The sequence below is a fragment of the Cydia splendana genome, unplaced genomic scaffold, assembly GCF_910591565.1.
Source record: "Cydia splendana unplaced genomic scaffold, ilCydSple1.2 scaffold_116_ctg1, whole genome shotgun sequence".
Lineage (NCBI taxonomy): Eukaryota > Metazoa > Arthropoda > Insecta > Lepidoptera > Tortricidae > Cydia > Cydia splendana.
Genome location: NW_026946841.1, coordinates 103,787 through 129,203, shown reverse-complemented (window position 1 = coordinate 129,203; position 25,417 = coordinate 103,787). Strand labels below are relative to the sequence as shown.

The window sequence follows — 25,417 nt, the reverse complement described above, 5'->3', positions numbered from 1 at the left end:
TGTCGTAGACAGCAGGTATATGCAGTGTATGAGTGGCGCGGCGCGGTAGACCTTACTGCGACGGTATACGGTTCATATCAGCTCACATAATTATCTTGGCGGCGTCGACGACCGACGTACTTGTGCCCGCCGAGCGCAGCCCGCCGAGTATGTCCTTCGCTGTGGCGCCGACGTCACCCCGGTATTATACTTCGTGGGCATTTTCACTCAACTAACCATTAACGGCCAGTTAGCTATCGGCACAAAACTGAGTACAAGTTAAAATGAAAATGCCCTTCTACGGTTTTACTTTTCAGGATGAGATGGCAGCTGTCACGTCATACTCACAATGTAGTAGTCTAATAGCGCTCTATAAGGGATGACTCACGTTAGACCGGGCCGTGTCCGAGCCGGAATTGGCTCATCGTTTTCTATGGAAAGCATCACGTGATCGCCTGTCATGACGTGGAAAAGTAAGCGCCGGAAGCTCTGGCCCGGACACGGCCCGGTCCAAAGTGAGTTACGTGAGTCATCCTACAAGTCGATAGCTCGCATTTGACACCCTTGAATAAGTAATCGGCTATAATCTACGAACCATTAGGTAACTCGTACCTATACCTAAATATTATTAAATTTTACCTATACAGGCAACGATAACCATTTAGAATGTGGCTTACCCCGTTTATTATATAAAAGTTACCCAAAAGTATATTTCTTTTCTTTAAATATTACAAGTATCTAGGACGGGTGTTATGAAAATGGTAGATTTTTTTTGTAATTCGTTGAGATCAAGTTGAGACGATACAATTATGATTTTACTTGTAGAAACTAATAATCATTGTGGTAATAACGGGCCATTCCACTAACCCAGAATTAATCGGTTAAACCTGGAGTTGCCATGGTTACCAGTATAATTTGACACTTTAGGTTAACGGTTTAACCGCTTAACCCCGGGTTAGTGGGATGGTGCAAGTGGGCCTAGGTAGGTACATTATCAATTAAGCGACTGCGTTGTTGCTTGATAATAATTATCCATCTACTCGTATCTATCGTATCGTATCGTACTCGTATCGTATCTATCTAGATGATAGGTACAAAATGGCGGGCATACTGTGCGATCTTTCGAAAGCATTCGATGTAATAAATCATATATTGCTTCTAAATAAGTTAAGTATGTACGGCATTACTGATTCCGCTCTAAGTTTGTTTGCATCATTCTTGTCTAGCCGTAAGCAGGTGGTCAAAATGTCCATAGGTGGCAAAACAGTGTCTTCAGTCACGGACTAGTCTACTAGGACGAGCAATCGCCATATTGAGTAGCGTGACTTTATATTTAGTTCCCAAAAGTACAGCAGATGTCTCTAGTAGTGTCAAATGTTGCAAATGGTTGCAATAAGTGTGATTCTGTATTAATGTCATCTGACGGGTTTGAATGACAACTATCGTCATGCTCTCGTCTTGCCTCAATGTTGATAATAGATTTCGTGAGATGGCGCTTCGACCATACCCGTACTTGCCCGTACTGAGGGCCTACCGCGAACCACGTTCGACGTGTTGCCCCTCTGTCGCACTTGTAAATTTGTACGTAAGTGCGACAGGGAGGCAACACGTCGAACGTGGTTCGCAGTAGGCCCTCTGAATGCGTTTCGTTTGACGCATATTTTTTGAAGCTGTTTGATATTAAAAAAATATATAAATATATTCATACGGATAATAGCATTAGCGATGTCTTATTAATTTTAATAACTGTAATACATTTTTCTTTCACATAATATTAATGTTACCGACGCGCGGTAACACGATACATTACATTTAAGTATTTTTACCTATTTGTAATATATAGATGGTCAAGCAAATCTTGTCAGTAGAAAAAGGCACGAAATTCAAATTTTCTATGAGACGATATCCCTTCGCGCCTACATTTTTCAAATCTGTCGCCTTTTTCTACTGACAAGATCTGCTTGACCAAGTATATTTGATAATTTTTCGCAAATTAAAGTTCTATTTTTCTACTGACATAATTATTTATTTACACTGGGTACCATGACAACCTCAAATATTATACTCGTAACATAATTATATTAATTATGTAATAAAAAGGTAAGTAATGCTGGATATAGTAACAGTTAACTACCTACAAAAAAGTGATAGATATCTTCGAAAAGTCGAATAGAGTTGGACCAAGGAAAGTTTGCAGCGATTTTGATAGCCCATGCAGTGCAAGTGTTATTTACACGTCATAATTTCATAGAAGTTTGACATTTAAAGGCCTTTGCACACCGGCTTGCGTGTGCGTGACTTGCAAGGCCCCAACGTTGTCTGTTCACTTTGACGGCGCAGCAACTAGTATCTCTTCTCTCTCCTCGCTCTTTTAACAATGCCATTTGTCAAAAAAGGACAACCATACTGTTGACAAGATGAACTACTCAGAATCACGAGTTCTTTCTATCCTAATAGGAGAAAAAAAGTGTCCCAAGGTTTTTTTCCCATTCCGTTACCATTTTTTCATAGACTTTGTATGGCGGTTTCGGAATGGAAAGATCGAAAAATGTATGGAAATCTTTGGACACTTTTTTCTCCTATTAGGATCAAAAGAGCACATGATTCTGAGTAGAAATAACACAAAAAATCCCAATTTTGAAAAAAAAGTGTAGGGGACAACTTTAAATAAAATGGCCCATGTGTGCTCTTTTAGGGATGTGAAAAGTCGATTTTAATCATGTTATATATCGATAAACGCTACACAGTGGAACGAAATAGCTATTAATTGAAGCTTCAATATCTTCGTTAAACATAAACATAATTAAAATGCTAATGGATACTGAATATATTAGAAGACAAACAATAAGAATATAAAACTAAAACTAACTACAATTAAAATAACTAAAACTAAAAATTAAAAATACCTATCAAAATTTGGTGCCCTCGGGAGGGTGCCGAACACGCAGGCAGCGTTCCCGCGCTGGATTGCAATTGAAATTCTCTGCGCGAGAAAGCTGCCCGCGCGGGGGTCGCCCGTTGCCTCCCTCAACTAAAACTAACTACAATTAAAATAACTAAAACTAAAAATTAAAAATACCTATCAAAATTTGGTGCCCTCGGGAGGGTGCCCAACACGCAGACAGCGTTCCCGCGCTGGATTGCAATTGAAATTCTCTGCGCGAGAAAGCTGCCCGCGCGGGGGTCGCCCGTTGCCTCCCTGTGGAGCATCTGTGCGCCTCTGCCCCACGAACCAAGCGTCTCGACGCCAAACGCGACGAAGTCGTATTGGGCGCCGAGACAGCTGTACTTGGCTACCTTTTGACGCTCCCGAGTGTCCGCCGCCGCGCCAGCACGCCTGCTGGTCGATGGGACGTAGGACGCCGCTAGCGTGTCAGCGCAATATATTAGAATATAATAAAATAATTCAATTATTGCGGAACACATATTTTAGTAGGTATTTATGTATTTTAATTAAATATCTGAACTTTCCCTTCGTTCCCTGCTGGGGCGTGACGATAAAATTGTGATCTGATAACCACAATAAAGAATAAAAGCGTTTTTATTCATTTTAGGTATCGTTAAACCTTTGAAGTAAAATTAAAATTGCAAGAAATGTCGATAGTTTATCGTTATGACTTTATCGACATGGCTACAGCAAGGTGGAGTTACATTGTTAATCGTACACTAAACAAAAGTGGTTACAGTGACAGCTCGCTTAGACGTAATCTTTAAGTATATTATATCTATGGTGACGTGCACGTGCGCGTACGCCGCGCACACGCACACGTCATGCAAGCGGTGTGCCGTCTCTCATAAGGATCTGTATACTACAACGCCGAACGCGCACGTGCTCGTCACGCACACGCAGCCGCACAGTGAGGGATTTTCGATCAGTTTTGACCACCTTCGTTTTATATTTTTATTATATGCTTTATAATATTTTACATCCCACTGTAAAACTCCCGTGTGATTATCTTGCTTAGTTTACGTAAAATATTTTTTTTTGTAGATGAGGTCAATGACCTTAAGAAATCATGTTTATCGGTTTATTTCCTAAAGTATTGTCAATGTGGCCGCAAGTTTTATTACTGAGTTTAAGTGAAAGATACTCAATAATTGTACAAAATATCAGCATCTTAATAGTGCCTTTGAATTAAAAGTTATAAGATGCTAAAGTTTTTTAACATTTTTTTTATTTCTCATATATTTTCCAATATTAGCCTTTTATTTTTTATAGAGTGTAATTAAAATAAGGTAAACTATCATCATACATCATCATCATATCAGCCTTTTATCGCCCACTGCTGAGCATAGGCCTCTCTTCGAGTACGCCACTTATCCCGGTCCCGAGCCAATCTCATCCAGAAGTGACCCGCAGTCTTCCGGATGTCATCCACCCAACGAGCCAACGGACGCCAGGCACTCCTTTCGTCTGTAAGCGGCCACCATTCCGTTAACATTTTGGCGCACCTGTCATCACTCTGCCTGGCAACATGTCCCGCCCAGCTCCACTTGAGTTTGGTAATGACGTATCCGACTATAATTCCTAAACTAAAATAGACTATAAACTATAATTCCTCAAAATTTCAAAAGCTAATCTTGCGGGATTTAGGATTTATAACATTTCTAAGTTTTTTTCCGATTTCTATGGAAATAGGGTTGTCAAGTTTGAAGTTAAGAAATAATACTTCAATAGGTATAGTTTTTGACAAAGAAAATTTTGAATTTAACTCTTTATTGAGAATTGTCATAATTCATCATCATTATCATCATCATCCGAATGAATAAGAATTTCTTCTTCTATCTTGCTGCTTTTGACAAAACCATGACATGTTTCGACAGCAATTTGTGTAACGTTCTTCACAGTCGTGTGTGAACTTGATAACAATTTTTTAGAGTTGCGTACCTCAAAAGGAAAAAACGGAACCCTTATAGGATCACTCGTGTGTCTGGCTGTCCGTCTGTCACAGCCTATTTTCTTCGAAACTACTGAACCAATTAAGTTGAAATTTGGTACACATATGTAAGTCTGTCACCCGAAGACGGACATGTAACGTAAATAAATTAATTTTTAACATAGGGGGCACTTTTGGGGGGTAAATGAGACGATTAAAAAAATGACCATTCCCCCGCCCTTTAGATCCGAAACTACTGGGTCTAAAGTTTTGAAAAAAAAATACACAAAATAGGTCTTTACCTATAGATGGCAGGAAAACCTATTAGAAATATGCAGTCAGGCGTAAGTCGGACTTAATTACTTAGTTTTTGATCTGACCCCTACGGGTTTTTAAAGACATTTCACTTACGTTTCACATCAAAAAATACATATACGAGGGACGCCTTCCCAACACCACATCATATTCTTCATCAGAGATATGTCACAGTGGCCTGATATGGCCGTTCGTTCTACTATAGAGTTAATGCTTTTCAGGCAAGCGTAACAACAAAATACTCTACACTCAAACAACAACGAAAACACACTAAACAATCTAAATACTTGATGTACCAAATAAATGCTTAATTATTACAACAATAAATATTTTATTGTGTTACTACGGTTTTCAGATACGGCCGCTTGTGTTTCATTTGGATTTACAGACATTTTAACTATGTAGGTACACCACCGGAGATAAAGGTGACAGCCCTGACCCAAATATTAAAAAATACATATTTCGGCAATCCTGCGTTATTTTCGTTCAATTTTTTTTTCAGTACTGCCTATCGTAGCATAGAACCGTTTTGTTTAGAAATAAAATGCTAAAATTGTAGGATTATCGAGAAAAAAAATTATTTTTCTATATGTAAAAAAATATATATATCGCCATTCTGGATCATAGATTAAACTTTTTTTTGATGAATGGAATACCTCAGAACAGCCCTAATAGATCTAAAATAGAATATTTAAAAAAGATGCACGTAAAATGAGAAATTACATTTCTTAGGTTTCTATGGACATTTCTCGAGTTTTTGATTATCTCCAAAACTATGCATGATAAAAATTTGGACCTTCACTTTGAGCATTAATTTGATGAGGTTAATGCGATGAATTAAAAAATGAAGATAGTCAAAACTGATCGGAAATCCCACACTGTGAGCCGGTGTGCAATTATTGTGTGCCTTAAAATGACACTTGCACTGTATGGGCTATCAAAATCGCTGCAGACTTTTCTCGGTCTGACTCTAGGTAGTCATGTTAAAGAAAATGAATACAATATGTACTTATGTATACAATTCATCACAAATTACAATACCTATTGACATCTTCAAAAAGTGATTTATCCTGTCGGGCCTGATCAAATTGGTCGATTTGATCAGAAATGTAATTGGCGTCAATCTCCAAGTTTAGATTTATGGTGATATTAGAGCCCTCTAAATTGAAAAAATGCCCCAGAACGAAAATACTGGCCTCACAAATTGGTATTCTTGCGTCCGCACCTCATTTTATCGGTAATATCGTTCATTATCGGCGGGTGAATTCGGCGAGCCAAATTGGCGTTTGCGTCCGCACCTCTCGATTCGATCGGGCAATTTAATCAGATTGGCGAAAAATAGTTTAATCTGGATACACCTTTACGTATCAAATATATCTTCGAAAAATCGAATAGGTAGTCATGTTTTCGGACATTTGGGACCGACCATGTACGACCACAGCGCCACCTAGCGAGCGCAACTTTCTATCTTTCTTTCGCGAGATATTCTGTCACAAAACTTTCAAACGAGAAGTAAGTAAACATCGTAATAATTTCAATGAAATCTAATGATGTTACAGTATATTCGACATTTTTGGACGATGGCTGTATTGACAATTACATTAGCATTGTGGTTTTCAGTTAAAATGAACGTGCTTGTGACGGGAACAGGGTTTCGTGCCATAACCCATGAAATTGTCTTCCAGCTCGAGACAATGAATAAGGGCAAAAATTTGGTGTTAGCTGGGCACGTACTGGAGGTGCAAGACATTTGGCAAGGCGCCAGGCCAGGAGCTACATAATCAAAGCCCGAGTGGTTCGTCAAGCCTCTGTGACGGCGACTGCGTACAAGGCAGCCTTAATTCTTAATATCAATCGTCATGTTACTAGTGTAACATGCGATTGTGTTTATTAAAAAAGTGGCAAATGCAAGCACATTGCAGCACTAATTTACTACATCAATCACCACCACTAAAACCAGCCAGGAACAAAAATGGGGCAAGCCAAGTGTCCCACAATTTACGAACGAAAAGTAATCCAAAGGGAGATACTTCCACGAAATGTATCCTACATCAAAGAAACACAAGTGTGAAGCTTTTCAGTTCGATGTCTCAGATTTAAAGGAAGATTGTGCCTTAAAACGTGTACTTACTGGAAGCTGCTGAAATAAATTGTACAGAAGATATTGAAATTTCCGTTAGCAAAGTTATCCAAAATTTAGTAGAACACACTGATATTAATATTCAAAAAGAAGATTGTGTTACATGTCTTGAAAACTTTAGTATTTTTAGAAAAGAGTTTGATGTGTACCAAAGTGAAGCTAGTCTAGTTATAGAAAAAACATTAAAAAACTTTTATGAAGCTAATGTTGTGTTGGCAGATAAAGAAATTTTTAAATTATGTAGTGACACAATAGAACAATCAATGTGTCAAGAGTGGTACTCGGCGAGGAGACTAAGAAAGCCTTGGTTGTGCACTAGTGTAGACGGTGTTGTTATACATATGCAATGAATGTGTCAGAATGTTAGTAGAAGTCCTGTATCTTGTAAAAACCAACCTATTGTAGATTTTGATAAACAACAATATAATTAGTGTAATATTTGCAGTTTGTGAATGATCAACCAGAACTAAAAAGAAGCAAACCATATTATATTATACCCAAATTCAAGTGCAAGTGTATGACACTGGTATGACTATTATATGTGTGTTTTCTTTATATATTCACCAAAAGGTAGTTGTATTGTATAGTAAGAGCAGACAGAGACGAAGACTTTATTAAAGCAGCAATTCTAAAAAGTGAAGAATTTTACTTCGCTCATTATCTACCGCTCTTGTATTCTACAAGAACAAACCAAACTTTGAGTGAGAAAAACCAGCCAAAGCATAGTTTTACAGGTAAAAATATAATCAATACAATGTTAGGTAATTAACTTTTAAAATATGTAATAAAAGGTAAGGTACTACTGATCTCAATAAGTACAGTTAGCATCATTGTCATACAGGCATGAAGCATACTGATTAATTAAGTTTAGTTAAAAATAATAATTTATATGTTTAAATGTTGTTAACTCAAAATGTTTATTACTGTTTTTTTTTATATGTAAGTATAGTAAAGTAGCCGAATATTGCAGTATCACACTTTGTTAAAATTAGCAATACACATACCTAGCTGTAAGTAAGGAACTCAACATTTTAATATCTTAGAATCCTAGCATACCTAAATATTAACCTGACCTTATTTGATTGTTTTTGTTTTGTTTTAATGTTTGAATCTTTAGACTATGTTTGATTCTGATGTATGTATTGTCCCTATCGCATAAGCGTTTTGGCATCCTTAGCTGTAAGTTTATGCATGTGACTGAAATAAAGAAATATATGACAAATGGTATGTACAGTTGAGTTCATAAATATGTATAAATTTCTTTACCTTTATCCATTGTAATATGGTGAAAAAATGTACACACATTTATGAACTTGACTGTACATTAGACTTATGAAAATGTTGATCAGTCCAGTGCTTGGTCATATTAAACCCTAACCTGACTGACACATTTTCATAGGTCCACGGGCCCATGTTATAAATATGTGGCGGTCAATGTCTGTGGTTCCTTATGCTCCATGTGCAATAAGGGTCCTTCAGACATGAAAAGTCACATAACATTTACAGGTTTTGTGTGAAATAAAAACAAATTTAAATTAAAAATGTTTTAATAGCTTTTTAAATAATGTAAATATTGTAAAAAATAACTGTTGTTTTATTTGTTTGAAAATATAGGTGGTTGCAGGTTTACCAGTACACAACAAACATGTAATATATCATCAATATGATAAAATAAATTTACAGGTATTTTATGTAGTATCTGATAAATTTTTAAGTGCTGCATTATTCTTTCGGCATGAATTCTGACTCGAGTTATTTTATAAGTTGCATCGGTCTCTTCCCTTGTAAATTCACCTTTATTCTGGAGAAAATGTGGCATAATAATAGCAATTTCTTTTCCACTTTCATCAATTACCTTCTTTATTGCCGGAAATCCCTTATCAGCCAATACAATATCCCCATTTTCTAAGTAGTCGACAGTGTAGTCGACTAATCCTGACTACCGTTATTTGGGAGACACTTTTTCTTTCACCACTTACTTTTGACTTGAACGAAATGAAGCCTCTTGGAGTAATACTAATAAGCACTTTTTATAGAGTGAGTAGCAATACACACGATTATCAACACTTGATGGTACTTCTATAGGAAACTCTGTACAATCAATAATGACTAGTGTTACTATACTCCGGACGGAAGCATTCTGGCATTGTCTGCTGCACAACATTTTTGTCTGGCCAAAAAACCTAATTTGATGTACCAGCTGCTATTTCTTCAACATACGAGCAGAATATTCTTGACACTGTTTTCCAGCAATTCAAAGTCACTTGTATTAGTTATATTAATAGCATTAACTGCTTCTATTTTTTTCGCGTTTCTTCGTTCCATATAACGTTGAAACCTCGATATTGCCGCATTTTCGTCAATCCGTTTTGTTTTTTACTGCGGGGGAAATATCCTTGGAACATAACTGGGACTGACTTGTTCATCAGCCTTTCTACCACCGATAAAGTGAGCACTGCAAATTGGGTGCCATAGAGATCCATCGGGACTGTAACAAAATAATTCACCGTTAAAACTTCATACGATTATAACATAAATCAAATGATTGCGTATTTAAGGAAGGTAATATGATTTTAGAGGTTAGGTTAGGTGACTTACTTTTTTGTCCTTACGGCAATTATACATTTATTGCGCTGTTCTTGTTTCCACACTACTTTTGGAAATCTATAAAATTTGCAGTCACTACTTCTGCTAGTGTTTACACGATTAACAATAACACATCTTGCTGTGAAGTGAAGACCATTTTTATCTAAAACATCGAATGTTTACTGCAAAGCAAAGCAACTAACTCACACAATGACACGTGTACAGATGCGCTGTTCACACATAGAAACGCAAATGATGCGGTAGTATACAAATTATTGCGCCATCTATCCGCTCGTATAAGAAAAACTAAGAACTACACCAACTACACCTAACAACTACAACGTCTACAACTCTTCTAGTGGCAGCGACCTCTTGCGGAATACACTACACAACCTACAGCCCGCTGAATGACAAACGCCATCTAAGTTTAATACAAAAATAATGTTTTCTTCCGGGGTACGCTACTCAATATGGCGATTGCTCGTCCTAGTAGACTAGTCCGTGCTTCAGTCACTGGTTTTGTCAATTTGGGCATCCCTCAAGGGTCGGCAACTGGCAACACATTATTTTTATTATTTATTAATGACCTCCCGTCGGCAATTACGAGTGGCAATTCTATTCTATTTGCGGATGATACAACAGTCATCGTCAACGCAAAAACGCACACGCAGCTTGCTGAACAAATTCACGAAGCAAGTGACCAACTGCAAACGTGGTTTTCCTCTAACGGCCTGCTCTTAAATATGGCCAAATCACATGTTATGATTTTTTCAGGACGTAACGCTGAAGTGCCACCGTGTATTGCTGACGGGCCTATGCCTATATGTAATGAGACCAAATTTCTAGGTTTTACACTTGACTCAAATCTGCATTGGAAGTGCCATGTTGACGGGCTATGTAATAGGTTGAGTAGTGCTATTTTTGCTATAAAAAAACTACAACCATTGATATCTAGGAAGTCACTGGAGGCCGTATATTTCTCGCATTTTCACTCCTTGATGTCATTGTCGTCAAGCTCACCATACTTGTTAACCTATCGAATGAGATGATGCCTTTACTGATACTGGTTAGCGATATGTATCATACTACATATCTATATGAGGCCTGGACGTTAGTGAGATGACGATTCACTCATTGCTGGTGTCCTACTTTATTACCTGCATATAAAATAAGTTTCACCTGATTATCCACCTGGTTTCTTGAACCTCATAGTCGCCTCCAAACCTCCCCTTATAGCGACCCCATTCCTCACACTAAGTTTACCATAAGTTCATATTAGCCATCAACAATTCCCTCGGATCACTGTTCACTCTGAATACTGATATACGTTAGTCACAATTTACATGAGGCACATCATTAATCTAATAACACCATAAGAAAGCCGTTGAATTGATCCCCAAAGCAAAATTCTCCCTCCGTATATCTGTTCGCACATAACCTCCCTTTCTTACTATCGTTCGGCGTCTACCCTCTTGTCTTGTCCTAAAAAATCACAATAACCTAGAAGCGGTTATTTAACTTAAACATGACTGCGAGCGCCATCTACTCCATGACGCTGGCAACTATTAGCCGGTTCGCATGTTCGCGACACTCCCGCCCCGCAGGAAAAAGCTACTCTTTTAATTGAAATTAGATGTCCATAGGCAAACATGTAAATAAATCAACAATTAGATGATAAGAACACTAATGTGAATAATAATGTATTTGAGCTGTTCATCCTCTGAATGCCTCTCTCGGCTTTGGCGCTGTGAATCGGCATGACCTGAGATTTCGTACCATTTCTGATGATGTCGTAGAAATGTGCTGAGGCACACCGTTTCTGAGACTGATCTGATTGTTCATCTGTATTTGTGCTGAGCTGATAAAGAACAGGATCCTGAGACTGGTCTGAGCATTCATCAAGGTTTGTGCTGAGTTGATTAATAATATGATCTTGGGACTGATCTGAGCATTCATTGATATCAGTGCTAAACTAACTGATCTCTGATTTGAGAATGAAAGCAGGCCGCGTAGCCAAGATGCACATCGCTTACGCTCCGTAGCGATCGAAACGCAACTGTCACTGTCACACTAATACGGAAGAGTGATAGAGAGACATAGTGCTTTTCGTTGTCGAAGCGATAGCGATTGTAACCTTGGCTAGGCCGGCAGTATCCTGAGATTGGTGCGAGCGACTGAGCGTTTATCGGTGTCTGAGCTGAGCTGAGTAGGATCACGGCTGCGATTTGTTATCTCTGGTCCGTTACTTATCTCTCTGTCTACCTATATCTATGTCTATGTGTGGTATTTCCCACAATCTCGCGCGTTCGGTCCCAAATTGCTCCGAGCAGTCCTTAATTACAACGTGGCAACACCGATTTGATATCAAACATCGGTGTTGTTAGACAGTGAGATCTCAATTCGCGCTATATTTTATCTATGACTACCATCTGTGATGTTCTGACGTTATATGCTGCTTTGCTCTTATGATATCGTTAATAACTTGTTTCACTACTTCAAGGGTCAGAACTTCTACTACAGCAGACGTATACATGATGACCAGCATAATTTGCGTAATTAAACAACTGTAACTTTATTAAACACCGCGGCGACCGCGCGATCGAACCATAGCACGGACTAGTCTACTAGGACGAGCAATCGCCATATTGAGTAGCGTACCCCGGAAGAAAACATTATTTTTGTATTAAACTTAGATGGCGTTTGTCATTCAGCGGGCTGTAGGTTGTGTAGTGTATTCCGCAAGAGGTCGCTGCCACTAGAAGAGTTGTAGGCGTTGTAGTTGTTAGGTGTAGTTGGTGTAGTTCTTAGTTTTTCTTATACGAGCGGATAGATGGCGCAATAATTTGTATACTACCGCATCATTTGCGTTTCTATGTGTGAACAGCGCATCTGTACACGTGTCATTGTGTGAGTTAGTTGCTTTGCTTTGCAGTAAACATTCGATGTTTTAGATAAAAATGGTCTTCACTTCACAGCAAGATGTGTTATTGTTAATCGTGTAAACACTAGCAGAAGTAGTGACTGCAAATTTTATAGATTTCCAAAAGTAGTGTGGAAACAAGAACAGCGCAATAAATGGATAATTGCCGTAAGGACAAAAAAGTAAGTCACCTAACCTAACCTCTAAAATCATATTACCTTCCTTAAATACGCAATCATTTGATTTATGTTATAATCGTATGAAGTTTTAACGGTGAATTATTTTGTTACAGTCCCGATGGATCTCTATGGCACCCAATTTGCAGTGCTCACTTTATCGGTGGTAGAAAGGCTGATGAACAAGTCAGTCCCAGTTATGTTCCAAGGATATTTCCCCCGCAGTAAAAAACAAAACGGATTGACGAAAATGCGGCAATATCGAGGTTTCAACGTTATATGGAACGAAGAAACGCGAAAAAATAGAAGCAGTTAATGCTATTAATATAACTAATACAAGTGACTTTGAATTGCTGGAAAACAGTGTCAAGAATATTCTGCTCGTATGTTGAAGAAATAGCAGCTGGTACATCAAATTAGGTTTTTTGGCCAGACAAAAATGTTGTGCAGCAGACAATGCCAGAATGCTTCCGTCCGGAGTATAGTAACACTAGTCATTATTGATTGTACAGAGTTTCCTATAGAAGTACCATCAAGTGTTGATAATCGTGTGTATTGCTACTCACTCTATAAAAAGTGCTTATTAGTATTACTCCAAGAGGCTTCATTTCGTTCAAGTAAAAAGTAAGTGGTGAAAGAAAAAGTGTCTCCCAAATAACGGTAGTCAGGATTAGTCGACTACACTGTCGACTACTTAGAAAATGGGGATATTGTATTGGCTGATAAGGGATTTCCGGCAATAAAGAAGGTAATTGATGAAAGTGGAAAAGAAATTGCTATTATTATGCCACATTTTCTCCAGAATAAAGGTGAATTTACAAGGGAAGAGACCGATGCAACTTATAAAATAGCTCGAGTCAGAATTCATGCCGAAAGAATAATGCAGCACTTAAAAATTTATCAGATACTACATAAAATACCTGTAAATTTATTTTATCATATTGATGATATATTACATGTTTGTTGTGTACTGGTAAACCTGCAACCACCTATATTTTCAAACAAATAAAACAACAGTTATTTTTTACAATATTTACATTATTTAAAAAGCTATTAAAACATTTTTAATTTAAATTTGTTTTTATTTCACACAAAACCTGTAAATGTTATGTGACTTTTCATGTCTGAAGGACCCTTATTGCACATGGAGCATAAGGAACCACAGACATTGACCGCCACATATTTATAACATGGGCCCGTGGACCTATGAAAATGTGTCAGTCAGGTTAGGGTTTAATATGACCAAGCACTGGACTGATCAACATTTTCATAAGTCTAATGTACAGTCAAGTTCATAAATGTGTGTACATTTTTTCACCATATTACAATGGATAAAGGTAAAGAAATTTATACATATTTATGAACTCAACTGTACATACCATTTGTCATATATTTCTTCATTTCAGTCACATGCATAAACTTACAGCTAAGGATGCCAAAACGCTTATGCGATAGGGACAATACATACATCAGAATCAAACATAGTCTAAAGATTCAAACATTAAAACAAAACAAAAACAATCAAATAAGGTCAGGTTAATATTTAGGTATGCTAGGATTCTAAGATATTAAAATGTTGAGTTCCTTACTTACAGCTAGGTATGTGTATTGCTAATTTTAACAAAGTGTGATACTGCAATATTCGGCTACTTTACTATACTTACATATAAAAAAAAACAGTAATAAACATTTTGAGTTAACAACATTTAAACATATAAATTATTATTTTTAACTAAACTTAATTAATCAGTATGCTTCATGCCTGTATGACAATGATGCTAACTGTACTTATTGAGATCAGTAGTACCTTACCTTTTATTACATATTTTAAAAGTTAATTACCTAACATTGTATTGATTATATTTTTACCTGTAAAACTATGCTTTGGCTGGTTTTTCTCACTCAAAGTTTGGTTTGTTCTTGTAGAATACAAGAGCGGTAGATAATGAGCGAAGTAAAATTCTTCACTTTTTAGAATTGCTGCTTTAATAAAGTCTTCGTCTCTGTCTGCTCTTACTATACAATACAACTACCTTTTGGTGAATATATAAAGAAAACACACATATAATAGTCATACCAGTGTCATACACTTGCACTTGAATTTGGGTATAATATAATATGGTTTGCTTCTTTTTAGTTCTGGTTGATCATTCACAAACTGCAAATATTACACTAATTATATTGTTGTTTATCAAAATCTACAATAGGTTGGTTTTTACAAGATACAGGACTTCTACTAACATTCTGACACATTCATTGCATATGTATAACAACACCGTCTACACTAGTGCACAACCAAGGCTTTCTTAGTCTCCTCGCCGAGTACCACTCTTGACACATTGATTGTTCTATTGTGTCACTACATAATTTAAAAATTTCTTTATCTGCCAACACAACATTAGCTTCATAAAAGTTTTTTAATGTTTTTTCTATAACTAGACTAGCTTCACTTTGGTACACATCAAACTCTTTTCTAAAAATACTAAAGTTTTCAAGACATGTAACACAATCTTCTTTTTGAATATTAATATCAGTGTGTTCTACTAAATTTTGGATAACTTTGCTAACGGAAATTTCAATATCTTCTGTACAATTTATTTCAGCAGCTTCCAGTAAGTACACGTTTTAAGGCACAATCTTCCTTTAAATCTGAGACATCGAACTGAAAAGCTTCACACTTGTGTTTCTTTGATGTAGGATACATTTCGTTGAAGGATCTCCCTTTGGATTACTTTTCGTTCGTAAATTGTGGGACACTTGGCTTGCCCCATTTTTGTTCCTGGCTGGTTTTAGTGGTGGTGATTGATGTAGTAAATTAGTGCTGCAATGTGCTTGCATTTGCCACTTTTTTAATAAACACAATCGCATGTTACACTAGTAACATGACGATTGATATTAAGAATTAAGGCTGCCTTGTACGCAGTCGCCGTCACAGAGGCTTGACGAACCACTCGGGCTTTGATTATGTAGCTCCTGGCCTGGCGCCTTGCCAAATGTCTTGCACCTCCAGTACGTGCCCAGCTAACACCAAATTTTTGCCCTTATTCATTGTCTCGAGCTGGAAGACAATTTCATGGGTTATGGCACGAAACCCTGTTCCCGTCACAAGCACGTTCATTTTAACTGAAAACCACAATGCTAATGTAATTGTCAATACAGCCATCGTCCAAAAATGTCGAATATACTGTAACATCATTAGATTTCATTGAAATTATTACGATGTTTACTTACTTCTCGTTTGAAAGTTTTGTGACAGAATATCTCGCGAAAGAAAGATAGAAAGTTGCGCTCGCTAGGTGGCGCTGTGGTCGTGCATGGTCGGTCCCAAATGTCCGAAAACATGACTACCTATTCGATTTTTCGAAGATATATTTGATACGTAAAGGTGTATCCAGATTAAACAATTTTTCGCCAATCTGATTAAATTGCCCGATCGAATCGAGAGGTGCGGACGCAAACGCCAATTTGGCTCGCCGAATTCACCCGCCGATAATGAACGATATTACCGATAAAATGAGGTGCGGACGCAAGAATACCAATTTGTGAGGCCAGTATTTTCGTTCTGGGGCATTTTTTCAATTTAGAGGGCTCTAATATCACCATAAATCTAAACTTGGAGATTGACGCCAATTACATTTCTGATCAAATCGACCAATTTGATCAGGCCCGACAGGATAAATCACTTTTTGAAGATGTCAATAGGTATTGTAATTTGTGATGAATTGTATACATAAGTACATATTGTATTCATTTTCTTTAACATGACTACCTAGAGTCAGACCGAGAAAAGTCTGCAGCGATTTTGATAGCCCATACAGTGCAAGTGTCATTTTAAGGCACACAATAATTGCACACCGGCTCACAGTGTGGGATTTCCGATCAGTTTTGACTATCTTCATTTTTTAATTCATCGCATTAACCTCATCAAATTAATGCTCAAAGTGAAGGTCCAAAATTTTATCATGCATAGTTTTGGAGATAATCAAAAACTCGAGAAATGTCCATAGAAACCTAAGAAATGTAATTTCTCATTTTACGTGCATCTTTTTTAAATATTCTATTTTAGATCTATTAGGGCTGTTCTGAGGTATTCCATTCATCAAAAAAAAGTTTAATCTATGATCCAGAATGGCGATATATATATTTTTTTACATATAGAAAAATAATTTTTTTTCTCGATAATCCTACAATTTTAGCATTTTATTTCTAAACAAAACGGTTCTATGCTACGATAGGCAGTACTGAAAAAAAAATTGAACGAAAATAACGCAGGATTGCCGAAATATGTATTTTTTAATATTTGGGTCAGGGCTGTCACCTTTATCTCCGGTGGTGTACCTACATAGTTAAAATGTCTGTAAATCCAAATGAAACACAAGCGGCCGTATCTGAAAACCGTAGTAACACAATAAAATATTTATTGTTGTAATAATTAAGCATTTATTTGGTACATCAAGTATTTAGATTGTTTAGTGTGTTTTCGTTGTTGTTTGAGTGTAGAGTATTTTGTTGTTACGCTTGCCTGAAAAGCATTAACTCTATAGTAGAACGAACGGCCATATCAGGCCACTGTGACATATCTCTGATGAAGAATATGATGTGGTGTTGGGAAGGCGTCCCTCGTATATGTATTTTTTGATGTGAAACGTAAGTGAAATGTCTTTAAAAACCCGTAGGGGTCAGATCAAAAACTAAGTAATTAAGTCCGACTTACGCCTGACTGCATATTTCTAATAGGTTTTCCTGCCATCTATAGGTAAAGACCTATTTTGTGTATTTTTTTTTCAAAACTTTAGACCCAGTAGTTTCGGATCTAAAGGGCGGGGGAATGGTCATTTTTTTAATCGTCTCATTTACCCCCCAAAAGTGCCCCCTATGTTAAAAATTAATTTATTTACGTTACATGTCCGTCTTCGGGTGACAGACTTACATATGTGTACCAAATTTCAACTTAATTGGTTCAGTAGTTTCGAAGAAAATAGGCTGTGACAGACGGACAGCCAGACGGGTGCATTACATTTGTTATAATTACATTTCATATATTATAGTTTGATATATCGTTATTTTGAATAACGTAATAAATGGCATACTACCGTAATACCTAATTAACGGTATACATAATGTTATTATTGGTATAATGGTCATAAGGTATATTTACACTTCGTCTCATATACATTGCCATAATTATTACATAATCTAAAGCATATTATTTGTTATAACAAGTGACATCACATAATTATTCATGTAGCATAATAGTTAATGGGTTAGGTTAGGTTGGAACTGCGACTCCGCACAAACGAATAATTACCTAACAAAAGGAGGGTTAGGTTAGGTTAGAACTTTGACCCTCCGTAGAATAAAATTTTCTATCAAAAAAGTGGTTTAGGTTAGGTTTGAACTGCGGCCCTCGCAGAACGAAAACCGTGAAAAATAGGTTAGGTTAGGTTAGAACTGCGACCTCCCTAGAATAAAATAGCTAGCAAAAGCAGTAGGCCTGCGTACTAGTTATAAAAAGTATGTAAAACTTTACGGTATCAGTAAATGAAATATGACAAAAAATGTTATACGATATACCGGGTGTGGCATGTAACATAAGCAAATAATTAAAACATAGATTTTACTCCTCAAACGGTGACACTTTTGTTCAACAACTTTTAAAAATTATGAAGTATTTAGACTCCCTATTATTCATACAAAATAAATATTATCTTCAATGGACGCCATCGCCACGCCATATCATTGTGATTGACGTTGCTTGTCACGCCTTAAACATAACAAAATTCGCAATACATTGCGTCTTAGAATAAACTTTAAAGTGTATTAAATATCAAACCCCAAGTTATTTTTAAAAGTCGCTAAACAAATGTTGGTCAATATGAGGAGTACAGCATACTATTTAATTTTTTGCTCATATTACAGGCCACATCCGGTATGTATTTATACTTGATAAAATTGTATGAAGTATTACGTTATACAAAAATATAATATAACAAATGTCGTTATAAAACATGTCTATATACTATTTGAAAATTATATTACATTAGGCATTATATCAATGACAGTTTAGATGAAATCACTATATAATAAAGGAAACGTATAATAAAAATTACATTATAACATAAAATAATATATCAAATGGCGTTATAACAAATGTATGATAGTTTTTTTATAATTATATTAAACATTACACACCCCAGCCAGACACACGAGTGATCCTATAAGGGTTCCGTTTTTTCCTTTTGAGGTACGCAACTCTAAAAAATTGTTATCAAGTTCACACACGACTGTGAAGAACGTTACACAAATTGCTGTCGAAACATGTCATGGTTTTGTCAAAAGCAGCAAGATAGAAGAAGAAATTCTTATTCATTCGGATGATGATGATAATGATGATGAATTATGACAATTCTCAATAAAGAGTTAAATTCAAAATTTTCTTTGTCAAAAACTATACCTATTGAAGTATTATTTCTTAACTTCAAACTTGACAACCCTATTTCCATAGAAATCGGAAAAAAACTTAGAAATGTTATAAATCCTAAATCCCGCAAGATTAGCTTTTGAAATTTTGAGGAATTATAGTTTATAGTCTATTTTAGTTTAGGAATTATAGTCGGATACGTCATTACCAAACTCAAGTGGAGCTGGGCGGGACATGTTGCCAGGCAGAGTGATGACAGGTGCGCCAAAATGTTAACGGAATGGTGGCCGCTTACAGACGAAAGGAGTGCCTGGCGTCCGTTGGCTCGTTGGGTGGATGACATCCGGAAGACTGCGGGTCACTTCTGGATGAGATTGGCTCGGGACCGGGATAAGTGGCGTACTCGAAGAGAGGCCTATGCTCAGCAGTGGGCGATAAAAGGCTGATATGATGATGATGTATGATGATAGTTTACCTTATTTTAATTACACTCTATAAAAAATAAAAGGCTAATATTGGAAAATATATGAGAAATAAAAAAAATGTTAAAAAACTTTAGCATCTTATAACTTTTAATTCAAAGGCACTATTAAGATGCTGATATTTTGTACAATTATTGAGTATCTTTCACTTAAACTCAGTAATAAAACTTGCGGCCACATTGACAATACTTTAGGAAATAAACCGATAAACATGATTTCTTAAGGTCATTGACCTCATCTACAAAAAAAAATATTTTACGTAAACTAAGCAAGATAATCACACGGGAGTTTTACAGTGGGATGTAAAATATTATAAAGCATATAATAAAAATATAAAACGAAGGTGGTCAAAACTGATCGAAAATCCCTCACTGTGCGGCTGCGTGTGCGTGACGAGCACGTGCGCGTTCGGCGTTGTAGTATACAGATCCTTATGAGAGACGGCACACCGCTTGCATGACGTGTGCGTGTGCGCGGCGTACGCGCACGTGCACGTCACCATAGATATAATATACTTAAAGATTACGTCTAAGCGAGCTGTCACTGTAACCACTTTTGTTTAGTGTACGATTAACAATGTAACTCCACCTTGCTGTAGCCATGTCGATAAAGTCATAACGATAAACTATCGACATTTCTTGCAATTTTAATTTTACTTCAAAGGTTTAACGATACCTAAAATGAATAAAAACGCTTTTATTCTTTATTGTGGTTATCAGATCACAATTTTATCGTCACGCCCCAGCAGGGAACGAAGGGAAAGTTCAGATATTTAATTAAAATACATAAATACCTACTAAAATATGTGTTCCGCAATAATTGAATTATTTTATTATATTCTAATATATTGCGCTGACACGCTAGCGGCGTCCTACGTCCCATCGACCAGCAGGCGTGCTGGCGCGGCGGCGGACACTCGGGAGCGTCAAAAGGTAGCCAAGTACAGCTGTCTCGGCGCCCAATACGACTTCGTCGCGTTTGGCGTCGAGACGCTTGGTTCGTGGGGCAGAGGCGCACAGATGCTCCACAGGGAGGCAACGGGCGACCCCCGCGCGGGCAGCTTTCTCGCGCAGAGAATTTCAATTGCAATCCAGCGCGGGAACGCTGTCTGCGTGTTGGGCACCCTCCCGAGGGCACCAAATTTTGATAGGTATTTTTAATTTTTAGTTTTAGTTATTTTAATTGTAGTTAGTTTTAGTTGAGGGAGGCAACGGGCGACCCCCGCGCGGGCAGCTTTCTCGCGCAGAGAATTTCAATTGCAATCCAGCGCGGGAACGCTGCCTGCGTGTTCGGCACCCTCCCGAGGGCACCAAATTTTGATAGGTATTTTTAATTTTTAGTTTTAGTTATTTTAATTGTAGTTAGTTTTAGTTTTATATTCTTATTGTTTGTCTTCTAATATATTCAGTATCCATTAGCATTTTAATTATGTTTATGTTTAACGAAGATATTGAAGCTTCAATTAATAGCTATTTCGTTCCACTGTGTAGCGTTTATCGATATATAACATGATTAAAATCGACTTTTCACATCCCTAAAAGAGCACACATGGGCCATTTTATTTAAAGTTGTCCCCTACACTTTTTTTTCAAAATTGGGATTTTTTGTGTTATTTCTACTCAGAATCATGTGCTCTTTTGATCCTAATAGGAGAAAAAAGTGTCCAAAGATTTCCATACATTTTTCGATCTTTCCATTCCGAAACCGCCATACAAAGTCTATGAAAAAATGGTAACGGAATGGGAAAAAAACCTTGGGACACTTTTTTTCTCCTATTAGGATAGAAAGAACTCGTGATTCTGAGTAGTTCATCTTGTCAACAGTATGGTTGTCCTTTTTTGACAAATGGCATTGTTAAAAGAGCGAGGAGAGAGAAGAGATACTAGTTGCTGCGCCGTCAAAGTGAACAGACAACGTTGGGGCCTTGCAAGTCACGCACACGCAAGCCGGTGTGCAAAGGCCTTTAAATGTCAAACTTCTATGAAATTATGACGTGTAAATAACACTTGCACTGCATGGGCTATCAAAATCGCTGCAAACTTTCCTTGGTCCAACTCTATTCGACTTTTCGAAGATATCTATCACTTTTTTGTAGGTAGTTAACTGTTACTATATCCAGCATTACTTACCTTTTTATTACATAATTAATATAATTATGTTACGAGTATAATATTTGAGGTTGTCATGGTACCCAGTGTAAATAAATAATTATGTCAGTAGAAAAATAGAACTTTAATTTGCGAAAAATTATCAAATATACTTGGTCAAGCAGATCTTGTCAGTAGAAAAAGGCGACAGATTTGAAAAATGTAGGCGCGAAGGGATATCGTCTCATAGAAAATTTGAATTTCGTGCCTTTTTCTACTGACAAGATTTGCTTGACCATCTATATATTACAAATAGGTAAAAATACTTAAATGTAATGTATCGTGTTACCGCGCGTCGGTAACATTAATATTATGTGAAAGAAAAATGTATTACAGTTATTAAAATTAATAAGACATCGCTAATGCTATTATCCGTATGAATATATTTATATATTTTTTTAATATCAAACAGCTTCAAAAAATATGCGTCAAACGAAACGCATTCAGAGGGCCTACTGCGAACCACGTTCGACGTGTTGCCTCCCTGTCGCACTTACGTACAAATTTACAAGTGCGACAGAGGGGCAACACGTCGAACGTGGTTCGCGGTAGGCCCTCAGTACGGGCAAGTACGGGTATGGTCGAAGCGCCATCTCACGAAATCTATTATCAACATTGAGGCAAGACGAGAGCATGACGATAGTTGTCATTCAAACCCGTCAGATGACATTAATACAGAATCACACTTATTGCAACCATTTGCAACATTTGACACTACTAGAGACATCTGCTGTACTTTTGGGAACTAAATATAAAGTCACGCTACTCAATATGGCGATTGCTCGTCCTAGTAGACTAGTCCGTGACCATAGTTATTACACAGACAAAAGCGACCGTCTTATCCAAACGTGACGTGTATATGTAACCTAAGTTCCCACTTCTCTTTACTTATTACTACTGGCAGTAAGCTACTATGTGAAGTATTTTAATCTACTTGCTTATTCATTAAACCTACTGCTGACATATCCATCTCTTCGTGTATCTACTTCATGTCCGGCAGCCCTCCCCAGCCAAGGAAGAATTACGCTATTCTCATTTAATCACAAATCAACATGTAAAAGAAAGAACCTATCTACAACTCAAGAGAACCACATTCTTTTTTATTTTCTTAAGCTAAGCTAAGGATATTTAACAGACTTGTCAAATCAGGCACTTATTTCGAGTCAAGTCACCTTTTCTTGTAGTTCATTCTGATTTATTAAATAGATATTGTGCCAAAAATTACTGCAGTTTTTATTTTTCTAATCATTTTCTGATGCTGGTGTGAAATAATCTAGTTTAAAAAGGTTGGGACAGTCGTGTCAGCCTCTCTATTAGGTATGAAAGCCATCAATGCATTTAACCTGAGCTACACTCAAATAATATAAACTGAGCACTTTATTTTCATCTTGGTTAGTTACAAAACCTGTCAACAACTCTTTTTTACTGCGTTACATTTACGTTACCGTGTACCTAAATATACCTAACCTAACCTATATATATATATATATCATGCTAAGGATCGTAGAAACAGCATAGCAAACTGTACCTACCGAGGTACCGATTCATTACGACTTTACATGACTATTCTTTAATTAATGTAACCGATCAGATCTTCAAGTGTAATAATCGCCCGCTTCCCGTACTACGGTATTTTCACTGCTGTGTCTATCAAATTGACCCACTAAGTTTCCTTTATTCACGAATTTTCACTTCACAGCTTTGATAACCATGAGAGACATTGAAGGGTACTCACTCAGTACTCTCAGTAGCAAATACTCAATGTGTGGCAATTAATAGAGAATACAGTGGGCACGGCGTCTGTATACTCTTTAAAGGCTTTCGCAAAGACTTTTGATTTCCTTAACTGGAGTAAAATGTCAGGGTTATGAGCGAAATGGGGATAACACGCCGAGTTATCTTTTTAAAGTTGACCAAGGAGTGCAACTGTTTACTAACATCGGTGAATACATAATGAGTATTGGAAGGCTGTTAGGGTGGTGTCTGAGTTGGTATGAGACTGCGTCCATAAAAGCCGATTCCCACCGGCTTGCCTGTTTTTGGACGTTTGAGCAGAGTTGTAAAGGAAATATGTAAGCCAATTAGCCCCGGCTTGCCTATGGATATGTTTGACGCGCCGCCACTGGTTGATAGCCAACTTATCAATAACCTCAGTTTTGGAAATGACATGACTATAATTAGATTAAGTGTCTGTGGAAAATAACTTGCGGTTCTGTTTCTAAAATTGATCATGTCAGATATGAGTCCATAACTCCATACTCAGGATTCAGACCAGATTCATACCCCAGGATCAAAAGAAATAAGACGAAGTTGATGCATGTCGATCTACCTGGTAAAATGAAGAGTACCAATACATTGCACGATCTAGAGGCAAGGTTTACTTGGGATCTTAAATAAGCGACGATGGCGTTTTCGACCAAAGCGTGGTCAGAAGAGATCAGATAGCCAAAGCTGCGGTGAAACGACTTTCCAGGGTATGCATATGGGAGAACATACGACCAGTATCACACTAATGCGGACGCCTTGTTTTCTCGATCTTTCTGTACATGTCCAAACCTAGACCATTAAAACTGAAACCCATCATAGGACAGATGCATTTGAGAGGTGGTGCTGGCGATATCAATTAATATGTGTTGCTTGATTCCAATTCATTTAACAAAATCAAATTAGTTATGCATGGCTAATGGCTATTCTTTAAATTATCTACCACTCCCTTATCCATTTCTGTTCGAGTAAAAGTAAAGTATGTACTATGTACTTAGAAGTATCTAAATCAGTTAGCAGATAATATAGAAACCACTAGCCCATTCAATCAGTATGACTTTCACTGGGAGTCTTTACAATAATAACTTATTTTAGCATTTTTAACACTTTAGGTTTGGGTCATCGTATGTACATACATACACAATTCAGAAGTTTAGTTAATCTTTATCTAATCACTAATCTATGGACTTTCCACACTAAGAATCAATGGTTCAGTAATAATAGGAAGTCATTATACCTTAGGGTATTGCTTAAGTGCAAACATATTAGTGGTGGCTTATACTAAACAGTTTTGCCTTTGTCATTTACATATCCAAGTTGATATTTACTGATTCTCTGATAACAATCTATATTGAAATGTTAATTGGGAATAAATTAAGATACTATGCTTTATTACATCAACAGACAAGTCTTTGGAACCTTAATGTAACGCTGATTAAACGAAATCCATAAAGTAAGTGAATATTGTTTAAATTAATTCGGTAGTTTTTTATTCGTTTACAATCATTTTACCCGTTTATTCTTTCAGAACAGAAATACCATGCATGCCAATTGAGTATGTTACTATTGTTAAATCTAGCGAGCCCCATTTTTGGCCGTTTGCTGGTACC

The 25,417-nt window shown here is 37.0% G+C and overlaps 1 long non-coding RNA gene across 1 annotated transcript; it reads left to right on the top strand.

Annotated features, from left to right (window-relative positions):
• The first annotated feature begins 12,810 nt into the window (after positions 1 to 12,810).
• On the top strand, positions 12,811 to 13,287 carry LOC134805465 (uncharacterized). Its single transcript, XR_010146292.1, has 2 exons — positions 12,811 to 12,999; positions 13,110 to 13,287. It is a non-coding gene; the product is annotated as an uncharacterized LOC134805465 (long non-coding RNA).
• Positions 13,288 to 25,417: the final 12,130 nt, after the last annotated feature.